General features: G+C 32.0%; 1 protein-coding gene and 1 non-coding gene across 3 annotated transcripts in view; both read left to right on the top strand.

Moving 5' to 3' along the window:
* LOC123713986 (protein bunched, class 1/class 3/D/E isoforms) overlaps positions 1-26,404 on the top strand; it is a 132,696-nt gene that overhangs the window by 17,174 nt on the left and 89,118 nt on the right. The gene's annotated exons all lie outside the window — the stretch shown is intronic.
* Trnak-uuu lies at positions 25,250-25,322 on the top strand. Its single transcript has one exon. It is a non-coding gene; the product is annotated as a tRNA-Lys (tRNA).

Consider the following 26,404-nt stretch of genomic DNA (forward strand, 5'->3'; position numbering starts at 1 on the left):
CGTCTTATCTCTAAATTAGTATACAAACTGATTGACAGAATCGTGGTTTTTCATTTTAGTGTATAGTGCCGACAGATGATTAACTAGTGTCATAAGATGGGCATTTTTTCTGTTAAACGTATAATAGTTTAATTAAAAGTATATATGCGAATAATCTGGCCAAGTTACGTGCGGAGACTAATATTAGCGGCGTCGTTCAAATCTGTAGTGTGGCCGCTTCTTTCACTGATTCCTTTATAGTCGCGTAGTAGTTTTTATTCTATAATATATGTTATCTATAGTGTCGTTAATTAGTTATCAATGAACTGCAAATGCGTTAATTAATGAGTACACTAATTACGGTTTAATTCCATGCTCATCGTAATGATATTTGGGCAACAGATAACGTTTAAACAAATAATTACTTTACAAAAAAATATTGTAAAAGTGTAATATCTGTACGCGTCATGGAATGGATTTCAATCGGTCTGTTGGAACTAGACCTGCAATTTTGCAGGTGTGAACTAGGCCTTTGAGTTGGTTATTTCAACTGGTCGCGCAAAATATTCGCCATATTCATCATCCAATTTCATCTCCTAAATATTGATTAACACAAATTGTAGTTTTTTTTATACTTTAGAATTAATGAAAAAACTACTCGTGACAATTACGCCTAGTAAATTAGCAGTGATTTAGGCAGCGTAAAATATTAACAATTGGGTAGATAATTCCTCTAATTACTATACGGAATCATTATAATTAAAAGGATCATAGTTTTATTTCAGTCGTAAAAGATCATCAAGTACTTGTAAGAGGGAATTTGAGTCGGTGAAATGCAATAAATAAATGACACGATTGCTGTCTTGAGTGACTTATTGCTGTCTGATCTTGCATTAATGAATAAGTGTGAGTGTGACTTGCTTACAGCCGATCCCTTTGTGCATAGCTTCCTTCTGCAGGATCGCAAAAAATATTCTTACAGTGGATTATTTTCGTAATTATTTATTAGGATGTCCTAACTCTGTCAATGTAAATCTAAAAAAATTTATGTATAATAATCAATTTATTTAACCTTACATACAATTTCACAATGATAATAATAAGCCAGCGGTTGGCCTTAACGCGAAGAAACGATGCGGCATCCCCAGTAAAAATATTACGAAGAGTTTTTTTATAAAACAATTATACAGTAGTTTAGTATTCCCATAATCCTTGAGTATCTTTATTTGCATGCGGTCTATATAAAATTATCAAAAAGTTACATGTAATAATAATAATAATGGGTGACTAAAAAGATATATTTATATCGAAAGCTTACTCTGTATTAAGAACAATAATGAAAAAGTATAACATTATTCTCACGGTTAGAATATGGTTAAACCTAGTATATATACGAGATATCGAGATCGAGATTAGCAAAATGATCCACAATACTTATTAAATAGCTATAAGTTTTATATAATTAAAGAGTGACGTATCGTCTCGATCGGGGGCTCAGAACAGGCAACGCTTTTGTTTCTTTAGAAATGTTCGTCTTGCACTCGCCAAATTGCTTGCTGTGTACATAAACATTTTTGATACGAAAATACTGATATAAAATGTATGTTTTATCGAGACAAATTTATTCATTTTAATCTTTATTGTTACATGTAGGTGACGTGAAACGTGTATTAAAAAAATATTGAGATTGACGGTATACTCGTACTTGACATCAGAATATTCAGAAGCTTTTTTATGCTCCTTTATATATCTTTTTAACTGTTTGTTAATTACCCAGCTTATTGAAAAGATAATTTTTACAATTTATAAAGAAAAGTGGTACATGTTTTGTTGTTACTGTACTGAACTTAAGACGAAAGTTGAAATAAGCAAAAGTTAAAAAAATCGAGTTTCTTAAAGCAACTTTAAAGAACTTTCATTATTATACATAAAATTCTATTGAATAACCCAGCATAACGGTTATTGATAAGCTTATATCAATTATATGAACAAATTTTTGGCAATTACTTTCTCCTTAATTTCGTCTGTATGCCCGCAGGTTTTGTTACATAACTGCTTGAGTAATGAATAACTGAAACACTAGTAAAGGTGTTTGATCTCAAGCAATTGTTTAGATTATATCATTTGTTAGATCATGATGTCGACATTCACTACGACACGATTTGCATAAAACAACACAGATCTGTTGGAAGGATATTTTCTAGTGGTTTTTATAGGAAAAAAACGCTAACATTTAACCTAGTACGAATACAGTCGAAATGAATGCACTTTAAAAACAAAAATGAATACTTATTGTGAGTCCCGTCGACCACAATTAAGTATTCATTATATTTTTATTTTTTCGATTTACAACCGTAGTTACAATTACAGTTATCAGACAAGAAGTTCCAGTAGTGTTTACATACATATTGTGCGGTATATTCTAACCCTTGGACCCTAAAGATACGTCGTACTGTCAAAGTAGAGCTTGTTGGCTAAATATATACGATAAATTTACAGAAATTTATCAATTCCTCACTTTAGTGTATAAAATATTGCATAGACAGGTGCATATTATAATCATTTTTGAATGAACTACTAAATTACTACCTTGAAATTAAAGTAAAAAATCCATGTTTAATCTTTGTTAGTGAACAAATACTAAACGGACTAACTGAAGGAAATGGAAGTTAAGTTTGGTAAATATACTTTAGTTTTGTTTCTACAAAGATTTCAGTTGTTCAATATGGGATTTACCTTTATTTTTCACAGACCAATTTGTTTTCAATAGTAAAGTCAAGTCTCGGATAAAGATTGTGGGGCAAGCACTTTCGAATTTATCTTTCCATTTCTTTGCTAATTTTAGTTAATAATAATTACCTTAATTTCATTTCCCAATGTTGAACAAAAACTGAATATTAATTAGTATTCTAAATATAAATTAGATGAAGAAAAGCGATAAAAGCCCAAATGTTTTGTAAAGCAACCCGTGACACGCAAAATATAACGATCGTCCGTATCGATGACCTTGTAGAGGTCGCGGATGTCTATCTTCACCCACTGTGCGAATAAAACAATTTCTCAATGAATAAGACCGATTAAAAATCACAGTTGGCCCGATGCCAGCCCACATTCGTATAAACATTAAGAATATAAAGTTAATGTGGTTACGTAAAATAAAGATTACGTCTAAAACACCAATGGAATGCGAGCCTTGAACGCCATGGCTGCAAGTTCATATCGTAAAAGGTGTTTGAACTGGAATTCTGCGGTGTTAGAGATCGGACTGGGATTATTTAGAGATTTAAATTTTATTCTCTGCTTCTAGCGCAGATAGATTTCTACATGATATCCTGGCATACATCTCACCACTCTATTTTTAAAACATTCTTTATGCTTGACATTTGATGTTCTGCCCTTTAAGAATTATATTAGACTAACAGGTATTATGCTAGATATATCATATAGGTTAATTTAGCTTCTAGGATCTATGGAATCCTTTATGAATTAACCCCTGTAAACGCATATCGATACAGTTTCCATAACTTAGTAGTACTTAAACGATTTTAGCACGATCACAGGAAAAACAAAATACAGTGTAACAGAGGCAGAAATATACCTGCCGGACAGCACGGAATTAACAAGCATATTTATTAGTAGAAGTGAAGTGAATATCAAATTATCACGCTGTACGGTAAACAGATTATTGAAAGCTTTAAAAGCAATCAATATATTTGTAAGAATTTAATCTTATTAAGATCTAAGACTATCTTGTAGAGAAGCTTAATTTTATTTCCAGTGGAGAGACTGTAAATGCCTAGAACTTTTCGCTCAGGGCGGCCGCAAAGATTTCGAACTAGCCGCAACACCTAATAAATCTATCTGTAATCGCTCGGTTTTACATAAATTACGAATTTCCTTTTTTTTTAATATATAATGTAAAAGCCATGTTGTATGCGACATATCTACACTATAAACTTATTCTTAACGCATGAAATACAATCCCATCTGATCCTGACCGTTATGATTATGGAGAAGAGTAAAACAAGGTTCTTACGAAAATAGATAAAAATTATTAGTCTACAAATGGTTTTCGATAACTTGACTATGTCATAATTTTATTAACTAAATTTTAATACAAAATTATTTCCATAAATAGAAACACACATCGTATTAATTAATATAATTTTAATTTACCGGGATAATGCATTTGACCTTTACATATTGTTTGTAGCTATGATTATATCCGTATTTAAATAAAATATGTAGTGGAATATAGTATGATATTACTACTTCCCATGAGAATTTTTGTCTTGGACGATTTTTTGGAACTCATTCGTGCCGGTACTTCTCGCTATGTCTTTTTTTAATATACCCTATATTATGGGTTGTGTCTTTTACGGATTGTTTAATATATAACTAATTTATCCATTACAAAGTCTTTATAATTTTGGCGTAAATGATTTAATGCGCGTATAAAGTATGCTGTCGGCTCACACAAAAGCTGTCATGATTTTATAAATAGTTTGAAATGAAGTTGTGTGGGTTCAGTTCTCGTGTACTTAGCGTTTGATATAAGATTTAAAGCTCCAGATTCCAGGAAGACTGAATTTCGTCTTTGAGCCACCTCTCTTGCATTTAATATTGAATTTCGACTTTGACGTGAAGTGTTATTTCGTGGTACTTTAAAATTTAATAGAACGACCTGATTCTCTATAATGAAATGCAAGTGAAGTTTGCGATTGCCGCATAGAGTTAGTATAAACTTTATTTATTTTATATAGATTTAAATTATTAATATCAGCTTCTACTAAATTTTATTGAAGGTTCTATTGGTTATTAATGTTCTTTATTTTACGTTTATACGGTTCTATGGGACACATACTAGAGAATAATTTAATTAAAAATTACGTTGCGCAACGGGACCTTTATCGCTAGTAATCTCTACCAGGTAACCGGATGATAAACTAATAAGTATTTCAAAAACATTTTTTTTACAATCTTTAATCAATAGTGTTTTTTTAACAAAAGCAAAAAAAATACAATTGTGAATTAAGTAACGCCGTTAGACCCATACTACAACTACATGCAATAGAAAGAGTATTATTGTCAATACATATTTATATATATTTATTGTTTATGCACAAGGCTTTGCGACCGGAGACAGGTGGCGTCCCGTGTTGTACGTTGACTCCTCGGCCTTGACGTCCTCTTGCTTTAATGGCATGCCATACCTGTATTATGGTTCTGTCGCATTTTTCCCCAAGGTCACTGAACTAATAAGCTCGTACGTACGCTTTTTTATGATGAAAATGTCTTAAGAGTTTTTTATACTTTCGCTGTTCTGGTATTATGTTAACGGGATTCCATTTATTAATTAATATTACAATAAACTTATTTAACGGATATAATTGCGAGTTAATAATTTTCATAAGGTGTCGAGTTCTTTTCAGATTTCTTAGAATAATAGATCAACAAACTATGTACACTTAGAGCAGGTGTTGGCACCATTACGCCATCAGCGTGCGACTCCATGAAGTCGTTGGTTCCACTCGCGCGTACGGCGAAGGAAAACATTGACATGAAGATACCGGCATACCTAGTCTCATGAGGTCGGTGTGTGTCAGGCACAAAAGGCTGATCACCTACTTGCTTATTAAAATAAACACGAAACATAAACAGAAATCTGAGGCCCAGGCCAGCACTGGTTTTTTTTACTACGTACACATGGTGATGTTGCCTATGTATGTATGTAACTTAGGGATTATGGGAAATATTCAGTGTAAACAGAGCGTTATGATTCCCGTAGGTTTGTCAAATCCAATACGTTTTTGGCATACGGAACCAGTCATACTTAGCTCCAAACCGCGGGTCTAAATCTTACTCTAGGTGAAGCTAATTAAAAAATGGGTAAAACAGACAGCGGACTCAAGTAATTTTCTCAAACAGCGTTTCGTTCATATGACATTGTATTATCGTTGCCCATTGCTTACGAGGATTGTAAATTGGAATTTTCGTTTTATTACACTATAGTAATAAGATTATAGATACACGTTCTTTTGTTATTACCATGTGGAGCTCAAAATACCATATAATTAGATAAGGATATAACTTCTACATTTGGGTTCATTTAATGACATTGCTTATTAATTTTAATTATTGTTACAATTACTAGACCCGATATATTCCATATTCTAGGCTAGGTCGTTATTATTAATGTTTTGTCTTAGCAAATCAATTTATGAAAAGAAAAAACTAATAAATCAACAAAATATATAAAGGCTTTACGCAAATAAACTTCATTTATAATACGTGAGTGAATGTATATCACATGAAATCAATTTTATTCTGTTGCCAAAGTCGGGGCAGGAATATCTAATTTCTGGAAACATATTGCTAAGCGAATGAACGTAAATTCATCAAATACGTCAAAATGGCGTCAGAAGATACTTTCAAATACACTAACAAGCTAAAGCTGCACTCCGTTATAATTGAGCGCGTATAATGAGTTTCTGCATCTTACATTTCTTAGGAATCAGTGAATCTTTAATTTATTTTTATTTTATGGTACTGCAGGACTTTCTTGTTATTAAAATTATTTTGGATTCGTTTTTTCTATCGTTTATATTTAGTTGCATATTTTGCCAGTTCTATATAAAGAAAAAATATTTAAATATAAACGCGAAGAGATCTTGCTGACCACGACTGAAGAGCACAACGTCGATTAATGTAAAAAATCGTGTTAATTAAATAAGTTTTATTGAATTTATTTTATCTGTAACAACTTGTATTAGTCTTACATTTCTCTGGAAATAATTCAAAAATGACGTTCTGTACACAGTTGTGTGCCAGTTTGTGGTTTGTTGTAATATATTACACCAAGATTGACGTACACACCTTAGCACCACTGTACTGGTTCCATTTTTCTATAAGTGAACGAACTGAAAGTGTCAGCCGCTGCCCCAATTGGCGGATCACCGTGTGACGTCATTCACGTCTGCGCCTTGTCTGCGGTCACTTCCCGGAACCGTAAGCCGCAGTGCCTTCCTGCTAAGCTATCGTTATCAATGCTACTGTAATATATACATAAATACAAATATTTTAAATAAAACGATTTCCTTGTATTTTAAGTACTTTAGTAATAACGAGTGTAATGCTCTTAAGTCTCCTCATGAAAGGTTATTTATAGATACATATTGAGTAATCTATTTAATTGGCCAATATATTTGGACTTTGGACACAAAACTTATGTAGGCCGTAAATTGTGATTAATTATACCATAAGAGAAAGTTAACTTGCTCGATGATTTCATTAATTGTGTCTGTAATGTAAATGTCATCAACCATTGTTACGAGTCAACTCGCATATTAGGAATCTAACTGTGATGAATGAGTTTCACTTGTGTCGTTGAACTTTGCTCCAGATTCACTGTGTGGGTGTCGAAAAGAATATACGGTACATGTGTTCATAATTATTTCAGTTGGTCACATTCTTTTTGAGCAGCGTATTAGATTACGTCTCAGAAATCAGAGCGACCTTCTATGGCACAAAAACGTTGAGAAACTTATTGATCTGAATGTTGACAGCGCTACAAAGTAGTACTGTATTGCCTGAAATAAACTTAGACTGATGAAATATTAACTCCATTTGAACATTAAACATATGTCATTTGAGGCCACGATGAGTATTAGCACTGTTCAGGAAATATGATTCCTTTTACCTCACATTATGTTTGCTGTTGTGTTAACGGCTTATTGTTCGGCAAAGCTTTGCATTCAAAATAGCATCTAATCGATGTACACTATTGTATACTCAACCTTCCATTAACACCTTACATTTACTGTTTATTAGAATTTTTAAATACTTTGAACCCGGGTCTCCAAAAGCTCCCTCTTAATTGCTACTAAATGTCAAACACGTAAACCGAATAAAAGTTGAAGGAAACGTGGAGAAGGCCTAGATTTCAGACATCTCAGAAATCGATGTAAGACGATGTCGCACTGCAGATATCTAAGTATAACGCGTTGGCTGTCGGAGAAAGTTCCTAGTTTTTTTTCTCATTGGAAATTAATCATTTCATACACTTTACTAGACAAGCGCTAATCGATTTAGCGAAGGTCTTAACTTTCTTTTATAAACATCCGAAACTATTTGAGTTTAATTGTATGCCTTACAGTGTCCGTTGCTTTAATATAAATTCTATGTTAAGATATGATCCGTGGCCAGCGGCGGTTGCCTTCAATTAACCCAGTTGTTGGTTCGGTCATTGTGTTCAGTCTGGTCGCTGTCTGCTTTCTTCCACCGTTCTATAATGAGTATAAGTAATGTTGGTGTTGGGTCTAAGACATTGATAAGGAGTTACGTGAGAGGCGAACACGTACGGTAAGTACAGTTACCTCATCAGCCGTGCCAAGCTTTTTTGAACTGCAAATAATGAAACATTTGTTTCAAGCATATAATAGCTCTTGGCAGCTTTTTAGTTTAAGAATTTAGTAAAGTTTATTCATATAAAGGCGACTCGTACGTAGTAGTGTAGTGCTCGTAGTGCTTAATATTTCGAATTTAAAACATCTTTAGCTAATCTTAGTAAGTAGCTAGCTCACTCAACGGTTGGCCGGTTAGCATGTTTAGATTGCTAATTATTTTTTTTACTTATGACAGACAAGTCCACTGACCTAATTGGCACTGTCTACTTTTCAGTGATACCACTTACTTTGAACTCTTCAAGCGCGGATAATTAGTTGTTTTGTGAATTTGAACTCTATAAAGCGTCATTAAAATAAAGGTATAGTCGGTCTTTAAATAACATTTCTGATGCCAAAATTCACGTTCGGTTCTGAATATTTTCGATATCGCAGCTGTAATGATCGAAATACGCTCTGACGAAGCGTCGAATTGAAAATGTATAATCCCTCTAGATTTGCATTTTCGTTGTAGATACTTTTTGACACACCATATATATTTAGGTCTTCCATAGGTCAATTTTATCGTTATTACTAGAATAATAAACAATGTCATGAGATACATTTATCGTTATAGCTTTCTAGTTTTGATTAAACTTAAAATTTACATTTATACCAGGAACAATTTTTAATACATACATGGAATAACAAATTTATGCTCGCTATATTTGCGTAGTTATAAATTCTATTACAAATCCATTCTTAAGAATAATGAATCCATCCATGAATGAGTAATATTGTAAATGCCAGAAATTAGCGGATAATTGACACAAATCTCATTCACACTGTCACGCACTGCTCACAAAATGTCAGTGCGTGATTCGTATCAGCACGCGCTGTCGAAATATTAAGTGATGAAATTATAACTACGCTTCGGTATTTAGAGTGCACTTGCGCGTAAGGATCTGTTTTGAATCTTGAGTCTAATTCTATTTTTAAACCCCGGTGTGAAGACCTGTGTTTTTTTTAATTTTAAATCTGTACATGGGTTGATTTTTGTTAGTGTCTATGGCATAGTAATTGATATTAACTGTATTTTTTTTAAACCGCATTATAAAGTAGGATTTTAAGTTGTGTGTTCGTTTAGTGAATAATTTCCTTGCTTAATTCATGTTGTAAGTAATTTATATATTTTAAAAATTTTGCTTAACTTTGATTACAAACAGTATCAGTCTACATCTCTGTGCGCTTAGTACATTCAGACGAAATTTTCACGGAAAGGGGGAAAGAATCTATATCCATTATATTTTTATTGTTAATTACAATTACTTATACCTCAGAAATCTTGGCAATGTTTACTACGACTGTTTTTGTCCAATGGCATTGAATGTGGCGTCTGTTACCGGCGCTTGCGCAGCGTGAGTCGTGACTGACATTCTTGTTTTGTTAATTTAGTAAACAAGTGACTAAATAGTTTGCATTTCAAGTGTTTATTTTTTTGCCAAAAGACGCACTTGTTGATACTGTTTTGCTTGTTTAGTTAATATAAGTTGTTATTACTTTGTCATTGAATTGGTAGAAGATTAAGTCAAATATTTTTAGTTTTGTTTAGACGGTTTTAATAAAAAAAACAACTATGTAGTATTGTACAAGTTGAGCAAAACATGTAAATGAACAAACACTCAATCAAAACAAATATTTATAGGGCAGAGTATAATAAAAAAATATCAGATACCGCGGCTTCTATAAACTATTGTTCGATGACATTTAGGTATTTATTTTTAAAGCTAGCTGCACATATTTTGTAAACCCGTTCAGGACACAATGAGTGCATTGTGTCATAGAATAAGACATGTACTTTTACGCTTTATTTATTATTCACTTGAACAAAAAAGTATCGGCATGTTAATGTAATGACTGCTGCCTATAAATTCATGATTAATAAAACATTTAGAAATTTAAAAGAAAACTTACTTTGACATGCTTGATTTTTTTGAAAGACGCCGACATGAGTTATTTTTCTATACCACGGTAAATCGTTGTACGGATGAAGGAATATGTGAAAAAAAATCTGTATTTGGGAGTTTTCATCTAGTGAAAGTGTCTTTGAAATATATATAGTAAGTATATAGAATTAACTATCCCTAACTGGCTCAAAAGCTTAAGAAAACAGTCAACCGATTAGTTGGCAGTTGAGGCTTTTACAATGTCTTATCATAAATCTCAACTGTAGTTAGTATTAACCTATGGAGGTTATCAAAACGTTGATGTAGGTTTTCTGAGGGTAAATATATAATAGTGGACAGCGGTGAATAGTGAACCGTTGTGATTTTTGGTTCTTAGGTGAAAGACCTAAACTCGTATTCGTTTCGCGTGTTTTAAGTGGTCAAACGGAACGAGAAGCCGTATCGCGTATTCGTGATCGGACTAGAGGCGGTCTTAACACCCTAAATACTGTTTATAAAAAAACTCTGATGAGTCTATTAAAATAAACAAATGATCACTGACAATGACAACAATGATACTGAATCTGTATACAGAAATCAGACCTAAAAGGTTGTAGCGCCACTAGTTTTTTTGTGCAAATCTGGAGGAGGCTGGTAGTATTTTATAAGAACAAAACGAAATACAATCCCAAATTATATCAGTTTTATTTTGGACCATTTGATATTTTGTTATTTATTTTTCCGGGAAATTCCGAGTAAAAGCGATTCATAATTTATTTTAGAGGTGCGTCATATAAATTTTTCGAATTGAATTTTCAAATATCAATTTGATAAACTTCAGTGATTATCGTTTCTCTTTTGTCTTTTTACTGTTTATCAAATTCTAAAGTAAGTGAAACTTTAGAATTCGATTGTCATAATTGGACATAGACGGTTGTAGTGCCACTGTTAATAATACCAGTTTCTTAAAATAAAGATTTTCTTTAAATTGGATGTTCAATTATTCAAATTATTAATTTGATAAACGCACTAACCTTCAATGTAATATATTAATGTATGTCAAGGTCAAAATAATTGAGAAATATTGATGCACTTTGCTGCAATCAGACATTGCACTTGAGTAATTAGACAGTCGAATTACTTTCGTATATATTTATAATTGTTTAGATTTAGCAATACTGAAGTAGTCATTATGATAATACATAATTGTAACATCGGTTAATCAATTAAATGGTAAATAAAATGTAAAAATCTTATAAAGATAAGATATAAAAAATTAATAAGAATGTATGTGTAATAATTATGTAAAGCAAATATTTATATACTAGTTATATATTTATAAATATAATGTATATAATACATACGTTTTTAAATTAAAAGTCTATGTAACTTTTTAGGCGCAAACACATTCTAGTGAATTATGACATGTTAAATTTCATATAAAAGTTCAAAAACTTTCATTCCCCTCTTTAAAAATGATTCCATTCCTAATGAAACATGTCTCAGTTGTATACAGCCAATTTAGCTATGTAAACGTAATTATATACAAGTGAATAATCCAGTTCTCCTTAAGGCTTGTAACAATAATGAATTCGGCACTGAAACTTGCAATAATTTATACTAGTTACAGATCTGTTACTCACCCTATAAGGCTCAGACCAATCTGAGTGGATGACGAAACCAGTGAATCACGCATTAAATTCGCTGAAGCAAAACGATAAAAAATCTTTTTCTTTGAATGTGAAGTAATTCTGTACTGTTGAATTCAAGTTTGACTTCAGTTAATCATGCTACATACGTATAATTTGTATACGACGACTTTTGTTTGTGTTTGTAGTTTTACTTTATATTTGCGTCTAATTCAACAATTATTTTTGTATACCAGGTTCAAATAATTACAGTTTTGCTGAAGAACAGAAGGAGTTAATATGATATATATGCGTTTTGTTATAGCATTTTTTTTTACGTTTTTTACTTCTTGTTTATTAGTGTGTTGTAGACATATATAGTATGTAGGATTCTATACAACATTTATATGGTAAGTTCTCGAAGATTCTTGCAAATGTCGAATTCGGTGTTTTTTTGCGAGGGCGCGTTGCATTACACACTTAGATAAATATAACTTTTATTATTAATGGGATACGTCAGAGGCAACAAAGTTGCAAATACTCCGAGCGTAACCCTAACCTTATAGCTATTAGTAAATTTATAAACCATTTATGCTACAAGTAATGACAATTACAACATAAAATAATCAAATAAGCGTATGCAATCTGAGGCCAAGACTCTTAGATGTAGGGTTGTGTCGTCACTGATTTTTAAAATTGATTTCAATAGAAGTAATAGACTCAATCGAAAGCTATACTAAAGGTCTCTTGCCCTATGCCCCTTAACTCAGCAATGCAGATTTTTAACACATGTAAACATTTATTTATGTATTCGAGCAAATATATCGTTATCATTCGTGTTTTCGTGAGCCCTAGTTTTCAGGTTTTTTCAAGATGACGCTTTGAAAGATCAACCAAGACGTTTCATTACCGGACGTTAAGGCAGAATACAAAATACCATCGGTATCACCTCGACGTCTGTCGTTCAACATCTGAGAGTTTGTTATGGCAATTTTTGCCGTGCACCACCACTATGTGGAACCAGCTGCCTACTGATTTCTGTACCAATTCGACTTAGGGTCCTTCAAGATAAGAGCTTAAAAGGCCGGCTACGCACTTGCGAGCCTTCTGGCAATGTGAGTATCCATGGGCGGTATCACTTAACATCAGGTGAGCATCCTGCCCATTTGCATTTATTATGAAAAAAATATATATATTGGTCAAGTTTCTTGAATATTAATTGATATAAGCTTTATAAACCTCAAAACATAATTTATACTTATTATAGAAGGAGTAAACTTTCTGAATCATTTAAATCTATGAAGCTCATAATGCTAATCAAAACTATTGGACCATTAAATAAATAGGCACAAGTCTTCTAGTTATAAGATTTATTCGCGAAACGAAGTTTGTCCATGTTTATCAGACGATAAACTATAAATTACGAACCAAAGTTTTCCTTTTTTCATATTATTGATATCTTGCTGCCCCGAGAACTTCTTTAGTTTCGCACCAGTATGTATACTTTTGTTCACGATATCGAAACTTTTAGAAAACACAAGTAATCCAGACCATTTTTTTTTTTTGCTTGACTTGCTCAGTGTGACCGCTTTTCCATCATTTCTATCACCGTGTCCTAATATAGTGGCATCTGAAATGAAACACCACCAAAGTAGAAACACTATTTTCTCTTTACGACTGTAAATTAATATTTTTACTGAATATTTATATATTTATTTATATTTATATTTTTTTATCTATTTCGCGTTCTGGTGACGGCCAACTTGGTTATAATGTTTTTTCCTGCATGTGTCATTTTGTTCTTATAAACGAATACAAAAGTTTCAATTCTCTGTTCGTGTATAGGCTGAGATACAATCTCGCGGCCTGAATGCTGTACTTTTAATGCCTTAGATAATATATTAGCTGAAGTGTTTCGTAAGCTTTATCGACGCCAATCAATCGTAATATCTTGCGTGACACTGGTTCCGACAAGCAACGCAACGGCTTCCCTCGTAAAAACTCTATTGCTCAATTATTAGTAAAATATGATTGACGATTCTATTTTTAAAAAGCTGGTTATGTTCAAATTCATTAAACTTTGTATTGCTTTAGAAAGCGAGTGAGTTTTTAACGTGTACGATGTATTTGCATGGTATACAAGTTGTATAGGACGGAAAACTTGTAGGCGCTAAATTCATTTTTATGCATTTTTGCATTTTATAAATGAGTTGCACTAGCAAGTAGTTTGTGAAAGTCGAGAAACACCGACTGAGTTTTTCGACAGTTTTAACCGATGTTATATTGACTTTGATAGAATAGTTTACATAATGAGGAAATATATACAGTCATTTTGTCGATGGTATAAAATATAAACAGTACTAAAAACAATGTAATATTAGGTCCTTACATATGAAATTGGCGTTTTGTATCGGAGGAACAAAAAGTCAAATATTTTTTAATATAATATATTTAATTAATTAAAGTATGAACCATTGTTTTCTATGCACTTTTGCCATCTCATAGTAGTTCATTGATCCCTTTACTAAAAAAACCAGTCGGACGAGAATCAATAAAATCTGTAAAGGCGATTTGGACTGCCCCACCAGAGTTAAATTTTTTCCCTTGCAAGAAGTTGTCCAAATTTCGAAAAAAATGGTAATCTGTTGGAGCAAGGTCCGGGGAGTACGGAGTATGTCTTAGACATTCCAATTGAAGCTCTTCTAATTTGGTAGCCGTCTGTTGTGCAGTGTGTGGTTTAGCGTTGTCGTGAAGTAGCAGTGGCGCGGAGCGATTGACCAGCCTAGGTTGTTTAGCCGCTAGCTTTTCCATCATGGTTTGCAATTGCTGACAATAGACATCAGCCGTAATAGTCTGGGCAGATTTTAGAAAAATGCAATGAACAATACCGGCACTAGTCCACCAAACGCTTACAAGTAACTTTTTTGGTGTTAATTTTCGCTTGGGGCAGGATCCAACCATTGCGCTAAGCGCTTCCGATTATCGTAAAGAATGCATTTTTCATCACAGGTAAAGATTCGGTTTAAAATGCCTTCATTATTGTGCCGGTTCAGTAATGTAACGCAGCAGTCGACGCGCGTTTGCCGGTTTGCTTCAGTCAATTCGTGAGGTACACCCACCGTTCAAGCTTTTCAATCTTCCCAATTTGCTTCAAGTGAATTAGAACAGTTTTATCACTAACACCGCAGCCTGCAGATAACTTGGGTCTCAGGCCGTCCACGGGGCTGCAGGTCGAAATTTCCAGATCGAAAACGTTGGAACCAAAAACGAACTGTGTTTTCTTTTGCAACATGACCACCATACACATCATTCACCCTTCGAGTCGTTTCCGCAGCACTAGTGCCTCCACGGAACTCGTACTCGTAAATAATGCGATACTTTAAGTTTTCCATTTTGTAAAATGAGTGACGCAAATAGAAAAAAACAGAAGAAAAAAACAAATGAATGTCGGTCATCGAAGCACAAATACATGAGTAAATAGCTGTACAAATTTTAATTTGGAATTCCTTACCAAAGAGGAGAACATCGTGATTAAAGTGGCCAGTACGAAATATGCCAATTTCATATGTAAGGACCTAATATATTATTGTTATAATTCAATGTTTTCCGAAATGTCAGTTAATTATAAACGTAGCTGAATATCGCATCGTTTCGCCCTTTAGAATTAACGGAACAAAAAAGCGTCGTCATTCCTAGACAAAGCCATTCATTTGCTGGGTGTTGTCTGGGTATTGGATTAGCAAAAAGCCAATAAGTAATTAGTGCGGCCTTGATCTCCATCGGTGACCTGTCATGTGTCCCACTTGCGATATTATAATTCAGGTTTGATTTAGCGTGATAAATGGAGCGTAATGGCGTGGGCGACGGCTGATTTTAATGTTTGAGAGATGTTTATGTACATTGATTAAACACCTTTACTAGATGACATTTCATTATATTATAATTCAATATAAATATTTGTTATACGTGTTTAGTCTGAATGATTGAATACAAAATACGAGTCGTAGGTGCTACGAGTAAAATAATTTAAATAGTTTGCATTTTCATTTCTTCACTATGTGCACCTTGTGGCCTTATTGGCATTTACGTTTAGCAAAAATTTTAGCTTATGTTCTTACACATAATTTAAACGAGCTATATAACCATGTGAATGCTGAGGCAATCCAACTTCTTGATACAATACGAAAATCGCCTAAAGAGAACTAAACCTTTTGAGTCAATAAACCTAGTGTAGTGAATATAATTGCAAATGCGGTATCTCGGACACACGAACATAGTGTCAAAACATTATAGAACACTAAGACCGTTATTGAACATTGCCTTAGTCAACATAATATTACTTATTAGCCATAATTATTGTATAGGCTAGATTATAATTCATTTAGGAAAACTCGTACTCTATTTTCTGAACTTTATTTAGTCCCTTATACGACTATTTAGTTATTGGACTTTTGTTAACTAAAAACGCCATTTTTATTTAATAATTTAACTATAATTTACATACTAGAAAAACTTTTAATGAATTTCCCACAAATTTTGCGAAAAATATGTAAAATTAGCAATTATTTTAATTACCTTATTGTTTGACTTGACTTTTTGAATCTAATGAAATGTGATTCATAGAAAATTTACTAAAGGAAATTCATTATTTCGAAATAACGCGAGAATAGAGAAGAAAAGGTTGCCCATTACGAAATATTTTTAAATGAAAGTTATTTCTCTATTGTGTATATATGTACTTTGAAATGTAAAGAGGACCTAATTGACTTATTGACTGGGCTGAAAAAATATCATGAGATATATACATAACTTAGTTAAGGTTGAAGCTTTTAAAATTATTAATAAAAGAAAGTTCGTTAAGTAACATTATTAAATTTTTACTTTAATATCAAAGTTTTCTTGAACAGTGAGCTTCAATCAATGAAAGAATACCTATTCGCCGACCAGATTTATCTAACTCAGGCGATCTAATCCAGGCATTCGTGGCAAACTATGGCTTTGTAGAAAAATATAGTGATAAATTTGTTAAATATAATATTTTTAACAAAGATGTGGCTGCAACTGCAATATCATGTATGTAGTTTAGACAACATTACTGCGTAGTACTGCATACGTATGACCACAGTCGGCCCTCAGAAAATAATTAGGAGCAACCGGCTCTTGATTTTAAATTTTATATACAGCCGGAATCTTAACCGCGTTCTATGACGCATTTATAAATATGTAATTGCTTGGAAGGTCATTATTACGCCAAGGCCGACACTCAGATATTAAACCAGTTTTGTGACCACTGGGGAAATTCCTTAGGGGGTCATACATTCTATATTTTGTATGAAATAAGCCGAAAAATAAAATAAATAATAAGTTTTTCTAACGTTTATTTCTATGAACTATGATCATTTTAAATCAATTATGTGTCTCAAAGATCACTAACTGCGTAATATCTCATGTATGTTCTAGTTTATCTCATGCTTTTAGCCAAATATTACAAACAAGCGGTTCGCGTTTCAGTTGGTTTGTATTGTTTGTAATTATCACTGTAAAATTCCTGTTCTTGTATTTTTTATACGTTTTCATGAACTGTATGCTTGTTTAACAGTACGTGACACATACGACCTATGATATTTTATTTTGTGTAGATTATGTAGATGCAAACAAGTCTAAGCGCTTAGTCTCACTCCCGTACGTCAAAAATATATGAATTGTATATTGATACACGGACGTATATATTTCGCGCTTAGTCTCGTTTTTGAATCACACCCTGCTTGGCCACTTGCACTTGGCTTGAAGTTAAATAAATACATAATGACTACATATACATACATACATCAATAAATTGACATTCCTAACACACCATTTGTGAAATAGTTTATAATTCATATATTGTATCATTTTAGTAAAAATTTGATAGATAGTAAAAGTTCCTGGACAAAATGGCAGTGGAATAGTGTATAATTAAAAAAAATATTCCTACGCAAAATTAATTTAACATTTCGAACGACTAATTCGCGAGAATAACGTATTAACAAAGAAACTCTTCAGCTTTATAATGTTAGTATAGATTTAGATGAATGAATAATACTATATTTTAGTTAGTAAATTATACTTTTAAGGTTTTAAGTATTAGGTTAATTGTTCTAGTATTTATTACATTGTAATTAACACAATAATACTTGAGGTAGTTTATATTAAAATATTTATTTTATATAATACTTTTTTAGTATAAATAGTAAACAATAAAATTAATTGACAAGTAAATATATAACACTATCCTAACTATAGTAGCTTTTTAACGTCAGAAATAAATCACTCGCTTTACGAGTTCCAACGAACCATTCACGACAATGTATATATGGTTTGTTTTGATATAACCAATTTTATACTTTTTTATGCATGATTTAGTCGTGATATTTGGGTGCTGCTAATATTTGTAAACGCTTAAAATTAATTTTAAAAAATGTGCTAAGGTATAGTCTTATTATCGTAATAATATTCATAATATGATTCAATTTTCAATTTTAAATGTAACAAAGAACACATTCTATATTTTTAATCGCTTAACAGTTTGTGTTTTAAGAACATAAAAAAATCAATGGCGTTACAACCTTTTTGGCTCTGGGCCTCAGATTTCAGTATCTGTTTCATGATCATTTGTTAATCTAATAGGCAAGTAGGTGATCAGCTTTCGGTGCCTGACCCACGCCGTCGACTTTTTGGGTCTAAGGTATTTTGATAATATAAATGATTTATATTATGTAGTATGTAAGTATTAGGTAGGTAATGTAGGCCTGTATACAGTATGTAATATTGTAATGTAATAATGTTATATTGGAAAAATTATTTTTAGATCATAAAAAAAAAACTTTATGTAGTAATAAATTATTTAATATTTTTATAAATTCTTAAAAAGCTGGCAAAGCCTGTGCGTTCTAACTGTTTTACAAAAAAACAAACACCAAAAGAAAAAGGGGTGTAGAAAAAACCAAATCTTCGCGTTTCATTTGTTAGATTATTTACTAAAAGTAAAAGTGTAATATGACTAAGTCACTGAGTATTTGGCAGTAATCATTAATCAACTTAGGCTCGGAAAAAGTGGCCTAGATTTAAAGCTGAGAGAAAGTTAAGATCAGTACTGATACATAAGTATAATACTAAATTATTAATATGTAATTTATTTAGAAGTGTTGTTCTAGGCCAGTGTAAAGCAGGCCGATTTACTTTTTATACGTGTTATACGCATGTATATAGTATATAGTTAAAAAACTTGAATCAGTTAAAGAAAATGTGTGTGTGAGAATGTGTTTTTAAAATATTATAGGTTTAATATAAAGCTTTATCAATTCGTAAATAAAGTTTGTTTTTATTTGACACTCGAAATCATAATATGAATTATTCCTGTAGGTTGTTAACTGTACACTTCAACACCGTTACTATATGAACGTATATGATATAATGAAGTACACAAATAAATTAATCTAAATTAACATTTACATTTAGTCCTTAAATCAAGGACGTAGAACGGATGAAAAGAATTGCCAATAAACTCATATAATTGTAAAAGCAAAAGGCAATTTTAACTAAAACTGAATTAAATTATCGTTAAAAACAAACATTTACGTGCAGCTTACATAACTTTCCAGAGTGGCCTATGTGTCAATTGAGTTCACACGCGTAAAGGCTGTTTTCACCTGGAATGTATCATGCATATTCGGTTAAATAGCAGGTCAAAATAAAAACAAATTACTTTTTTTAATGTGTTTACAATGTACGTATATACATTTTTTTTTATAAATTGTGTCTTAACTGAAACATCACACAACAATCTAACCTAAATTACTTACCAAATTATAATAAACTTTATACCTAACAAAATATGGTTGTAATAAAATTGATCTAACGCTAGTCGCAACACCTACAGCCCTAGTGTTTTGAGTGACTACAATTCTTCCAAACATGGTGCATGTTAAAACAAAACACATGAAAGTAATTTTGAAGAAAAATCAAACTTTAAATTGTGTAAAACCTTATGTATGCTTACTTACTCCGCTGGCACAGCGAACTCCGAAACTAAAGAACCTTCTCCATATCTAGGCCTGTCGGTATACCGAGACAATACCGGCTTCACCATAATGGGCCCCATTCCCAGGGCCTGTGCCCGAGGCCCCCTAAGAATGGGGGCCCTGGAATATTTATTCTCGAAATATTTTTGTCGGGCACATTACACTTTTTTCACAAATCAGTAATCTTATTAGAAGGTATTTACAAAGCATATACTACGCCATTATATCGATGGCTGCAATTATTCCTACTGTACTAATTAATAATATTTCCAAACGCAGAAATTGCTACAAGAATATTCCTTTGCCTAATGGTTACCAATTGTAGTGGAGAGCGGTCATTTACGCAGCTTAAGAGAATAAAAATGAATTGCGAACAAGAACGGCTGAGTAATTTGTCAATTATGTGCATTGAAAGTTTACTTTAAGGATATAATAGAAGATTTTGCTCAACAGAAATCCCGAAAGAAACCGTTATCGTAGTCGTAGCCAAAAAACCAGCAGCATTCTAATATAATGAATGATATATTATATCATACTTCATTTTGTTATATTTGATTACCTGTAACAAATGGCCATTCTTAGTAAAAAAAAATATTTTTTACTTTCCAAAAAGGTCCCAAATTCTTGTGTGCCCAAGGGGGGCCCTAGTTGAAGACAGCCCTGTACCGAGATACCCTTTTTTAATACTCTTATCTTTTCCTATTCTCTCTAGATCACTCGTCCAAATCCAAATTAAACAATTTAAATTCTTACCTATTTTCCAATATATTTAACATAAGAAAGTTTGCAATAACACTATTTATCATCTCCATTAAGGGCCAGAAATGTAAACTACAAATTTATTAATTCGTAACCAAAATATACCTAACTGGTACGAAATATTTCTGGTTATCAAAATAATTTAGTCGGAATGTCACCTCTATTAGAATATGTAATCAATTAATAATTCTACAAGTCGTATCGCGGAATTCCACGATATTAAATATTTGTCGTGGCTAAAGCATATTGATTAAGTAGACATATTTGTCTAGGTACCTGCCCCGCTGTCTGCCCGTGTCTAATTGGGCGTTGCCGGACGAGGTCCATTTTATCAATCACGCCATTTTCCTACGCGATCTATTGTGACTAGCAAGTTCGAGTTGAATATAGATTTGGTACAAGTTTAAACATTTTGGAATAAATAATTCTAGCTATGCACAAGAGTGTTCCAACATTTCATTGATAGTATATAGTATCACGTTCCCTGCTGTATACTTGCGGCATGCTTGCAGTGTCCACATCTCTTGCGTTCTTATTTATTCTGTGATCAGAACAATAATGTGTGTTGAAAATTTAATGACGATTGTTGTATTTTAATGCATGTATTAGTTGTATTTTGGCATTACTTCTATAAGTAATGCCAAAATAATTGACTTGTATAATATTTATTCTTAATCGTACGTTACGAATTAAATTTATCTAAAAACAAAATTAATGCGCCAAATTTTACGCAAATACTATTTTTTCTACTAATTATTATAGTATTTGCTAAACACATTGCTAAACGTATATTATGTTGTTATATCCTACTTATATAAGGCTCTTGAAATTGTTTGTGATTGTCTTAATCATTATTTCTATAAAATGTAAAAACTGTACACCACTGTAACAATGTCATACACAGGTAATAGTGTTGCGACTTTAGCCAATACACAAAATATATTTATATGAAATATTCTCAAATAGGTTATTTTATAATCCCAGTTAAATCTCTGTTCTGCGAATATAACTGTGGCCTGCGGGCATTACTTCGTTCATGCTGTGTTCATACTTTATAATATGAAACCTTCGTCGTGAAATAAAGTATACAACAGCAAGAAAATAGTTTCTGGTATTAAAATAATGTTAATAAAAGATTTCGACCCCAAAGAAATCGCTTGTACATATCGAAGCTTATCATAAGACAGAAATCTTTTCATAACAATTAATATCTAAAGTATTGACATTAACTGCAGGTCGTTGACATCGCCTTCGAGAGTCCGTACGCCATTCATAATGCAATAATTGCATTGATAACCGTTATTAAATGAAAGAACCATTCAGAGGTTATAGCATCCTTAAAATGAAGTAAAAAAAACTTTTGCGTAATTTTGACTTTGTACTATCGTTGTGTATGTAAATGTTTTGACTTATATTTATTAAATTTGTTTACGCTATAAGTACCAGAATGTTTACATGTATGTATGCATGGACGAAATAAAACTATTGACGAATTCTACTTTGCAAAAACATTGCCGATTGCTCGCTTGAATCTTTGAGAAGATATAATAAACTATATATATTTGATTTCATTTACATTTAAATAAATGTTTTAATTAAATTTAGCTGTAGATATTTATGTAATAGAGAAGTCTATACATTTGAATTAACAATATGATACTCTAATCTAAATAGGGTTATGGTAAATAGAATAAGTATTAATTTAGCGGCTTGATGTAAGCGAGACTATGCTATAATATCGTTGATCTGTATTATATTTAAAATCGAATATGATATTATTAAGAAATATTGGTGACGATGGAAAGCCCAGTTGGGGTACATCGATTCTTGGTAAAAGAATGCAGAATATTTGAAGGCTTCATCTGATCACCTGTCTATAAAGAGCTCAATAGACAGATTTTAACAAAAAGTAAAACACGAAATGTCCAATTATTGATGTGATCGAAATTGCGATTTAAAAGTTTTGTCGTATATAAATGATGTATACATTAATGGATCAAATATTTATTCTAAATTATTTTGTGTAATTGCAATTTACTGTAACATAGCGGTGAAATTGTATACTTACCTTTTACAATTTCCGTCGTTTTAATTGCCGATATTCAAATGTCTCAATTAACACTAGGATATAAAGCTCAGTGATTGGCAACTTTACTGGCCATTCGAAGATACTATTAAATTAGATGCACAATTTTATCGAAGCAATTTAAATGGTACAATTACTATTAGGTAGAATACATAAAAAAAATAGTTGTTTATTATTTTTTAGTCGTTGGTTTATCTTCAATGGTTTTTTTGTAGCAAAATTAATAATTTCTTACCAAACTATTTACTTTTTGCTTCTGAGACGCTTATCAGGCGATTGCGGTGTTGTGCAACCAACCAACTTCAAAAAAGTAGAAGTTGGTTGGTTAGGCACTTAAACTCGTTTTTTTTAAACGGCATATTAAAGATGTATTTGGTGTTTATTGGACCTGGATTTAGCTCACGTTGAAAAGCTTACATGAGGCCTGTGAAATTATTTTTTTGGAGTGCATGTAACGTTGTGGTTTGCCGAGAATTGACTGGTAAAAATCTGTCTGTGTATCTTAACGTCACAGACACGTGTATCTAGTTTTGATACAAGACTTGTTGCAAATTGTTTTAATTAAATTAAATTCTATACTCTGTTAGGGTTAATTAAGTTGTAAGGTTTCTATTTGACATAGATTATAGAAATGACAATATTTTTAAAAGTATGTTTGTCTAATCTTAATATGGTGATTTTATTATTTTCTTGAACTGAGTATCATACATTTTATAGTAGTTAATGACGGTCATGGATAAAAGGTTGCACGGTTTCCGTCTCCGACAAATAATGTTAAAAAAACAAATTAGTATGCAACAGTCTAGTATAAATACACTACAGTCTGACTAAATAATTATTACGATATATTATTCTTGAAATTTGGAGTATTTAACACATACGTTTGTTATTGATTAGTCTCAGGACGTGACCAAATTTTGCGTGGTGGGGGAAGATTCAAGCATTCTGATAGCTTTAGTAGTAATAACATTTGAAAACGAGCAGTGCTAATGACAGTGTGGTAGCAGTGCAGTGTCGGTTAATATAATCTCTATTAGCTGGAATAGGCTTAGAGTGAGAGATTCAGTGTGGATACCTACCGCTAGTATAATATATTGATGTATGTCTAGTGTGTGTTTTTTGACATTTAGTAATTAGTTCGCTTGACCGAATTTGAAAGGTCCCGGGGCTTAATCAAGATGCCTTAAGAAAAATTTGTCCTCACGAACTGTCATTTTCATACAAATTTAGTTTTCGACTTTCTACATACACAACTGTTAAGGCATCTTGACTAAACCCATTGTAAACAATAACTGAAGGCGCTTTTATTTTGAAATTAGAAAATGAACTCTATTATTATTGGTCTTACCTACGTCATCTTACCAATATATAGTTTTTATGTTCAAAACATAAAAAACAGTATTATCAAGTCATATGTTATTTTTACTACAATGAGATTAGCTAATAATAATAGTTTGAAGCCTCCTAATAATAACATTAAGTGATGTAATAATATGTTGGATATATAATAATAGAACTTGACTTTTGTTCCAGGTACTATGACAGTCTACACTGCACATTGTGAGTCGAATTTTCCAAAATGACGCCGTTTGATGAGAGTTATTCTCACAGATTATTACAGTACAAGTCAACGATACAATGACGTTAACCGCTTAATTTAAAGTAGCAATGATAAAAACCTTAATCGATTTTTCAATCCTATTCACTCGATCTGAATACAATCTATTTTTAGTACTTATTCATTTTTATTGCATACAGTGACTCGTCAATAAGCGTCATTTTATATCCAAATATTTTGACACAATTACGCTTTAGCTCACTTTATTAGGTTCTTTCCAGGATTTTGAATTAAGAATTCACTTTATCTAGCGTTAAATAAGTGTCGCCAGGCAATGCTCCCGCCAAGAAGCATAGCAGATCAAGCCTCAGGGTTTGAAGGTCTACATGATGCGACTAATGGCAAGGCTAGAAATTGTGTCTGTTAATTAACAGTTGTTATCTTATAGTTTGTAACGTTATTAATGTTAGAAGTAAAAATGGTAGCTACTTGGTTATTTACGATAGTAGCGCCATCTTGTGTTGAGTAGCCAAGTACAATATAGTCCTTCTAATCATAGATGGCGCTTAATGACATTTCTCATTTATTGTATTTTCTTATTTTAAGTTTTAATTCAATTAAAATTAAAACTAAAGAAACTTACAAACATGTCCAAATATATTTTATATTCTATAATAGAATTAGAAGAATTCTATTTTTTTTTTCTGTTTGATAAAAGGTATTTCGTTTTAACTTTAAAAAAAATATTTTACGATTTCACTAATTATTCATATTTAAATAATTACTGTAGATAGCTATGTGCTATATTTTACAAACATTTACTTATCGATATTTTCAGTTCTTTGCTTATCGGCCCGGATAGCTCAGTCGGTAGAGCATTGGACTTTTAATCCAAGGGTCCAGGGTTCAAGTCCCTGTTCGGGCGTTTCTTTTTATTTTTTTGACCCTTGTGATGAACATTTTTATAATTAAATTAAAAGCATCTTATAAAATTTTAATCCCAGTAACAACTTATTTAATCTTGAATAACATTTTCAATTACTGTGTGTAATCTTATTCCTACAGTTTTAAAAAGCCACATAATTTAATAAAACACTAAACTAACTAACATCATGATCTTCTGTAATTTTAGTTTATATGTTTTTACAACTCCTGAAAATTTCCATATTTGTTTCTTATTCCACTCTCAAGATTCCTTAATCAACAAAGTTTTTATTTATTTTATGAGTTTTTATTTATATATATATTCGGTAACATTTAAAACTAAACGACAATTTTAATAGAATTGTTTAACACCCGGTTTCCATTAAAAAGTTTAATGATTCGTAGTAATTTCGAATTGTTTTTGTATACAGTAACCAAGCCGAATTAAGTTGGTATTTAATATCGTATTAAGGTTTGTTTATCTTTTATGAAACATATACATTCTATATGATATTTTTATAAATAATCTTTAAAACATAATTTTTTCTGAAAATATCATTTTGTAATAGCGCCATCTACATCCTTTTATGAAGACTATTATGCCGAGTAAAGTTAAATATTTTAGTTTGCCGTGAGAGTTGATAGTGGTATTCGATAGGTGGCGCTTTGCTGTAACAGAATATTGCCTCAATATCATTAGGATGGCGCTGCCAGTACTCACAAGAAACTGTTTAACTTCACTAAACCTAATAAGTATTGGTTGGTCAGCATGTTTGACTGCAAGTCATGAGGTAACTACGATGTCTTAATGATGAAAAAAATTAAATACGTAATTTCGATGTTTCTAATAAAACCTTCAGTAGCTGAGTTTGACAGTTGGCCGCGTTGGAAGTTAAAAGCTTTGTACCTCGGATTTACGGTTTGGTAAGGCGGTCTGTGGTTAGTTCATAGTGGGTTAATACACGTTAGATCTTCATACAAAAATGTAGCCTAGTCGGACTACCAAATATATCAAGGAACAACTGTTATTCAAGTATTACTCCACTATTCAGTGCAATTGCACCGTTTTAACCAAAGTACACC

This window comes from Pieris brassicae, chromosome 9 (assembly GCF_905147105.1).
Source record: "Pieris brassicae chromosome 9, ilPieBrab1.1, whole genome shotgun sequence".
Classification (NCBI taxonomy): Eukaryota; Metazoa; Arthropoda; class Insecta; order Lepidoptera; family Pieridae; genus Pieris; species Pieris brassicae.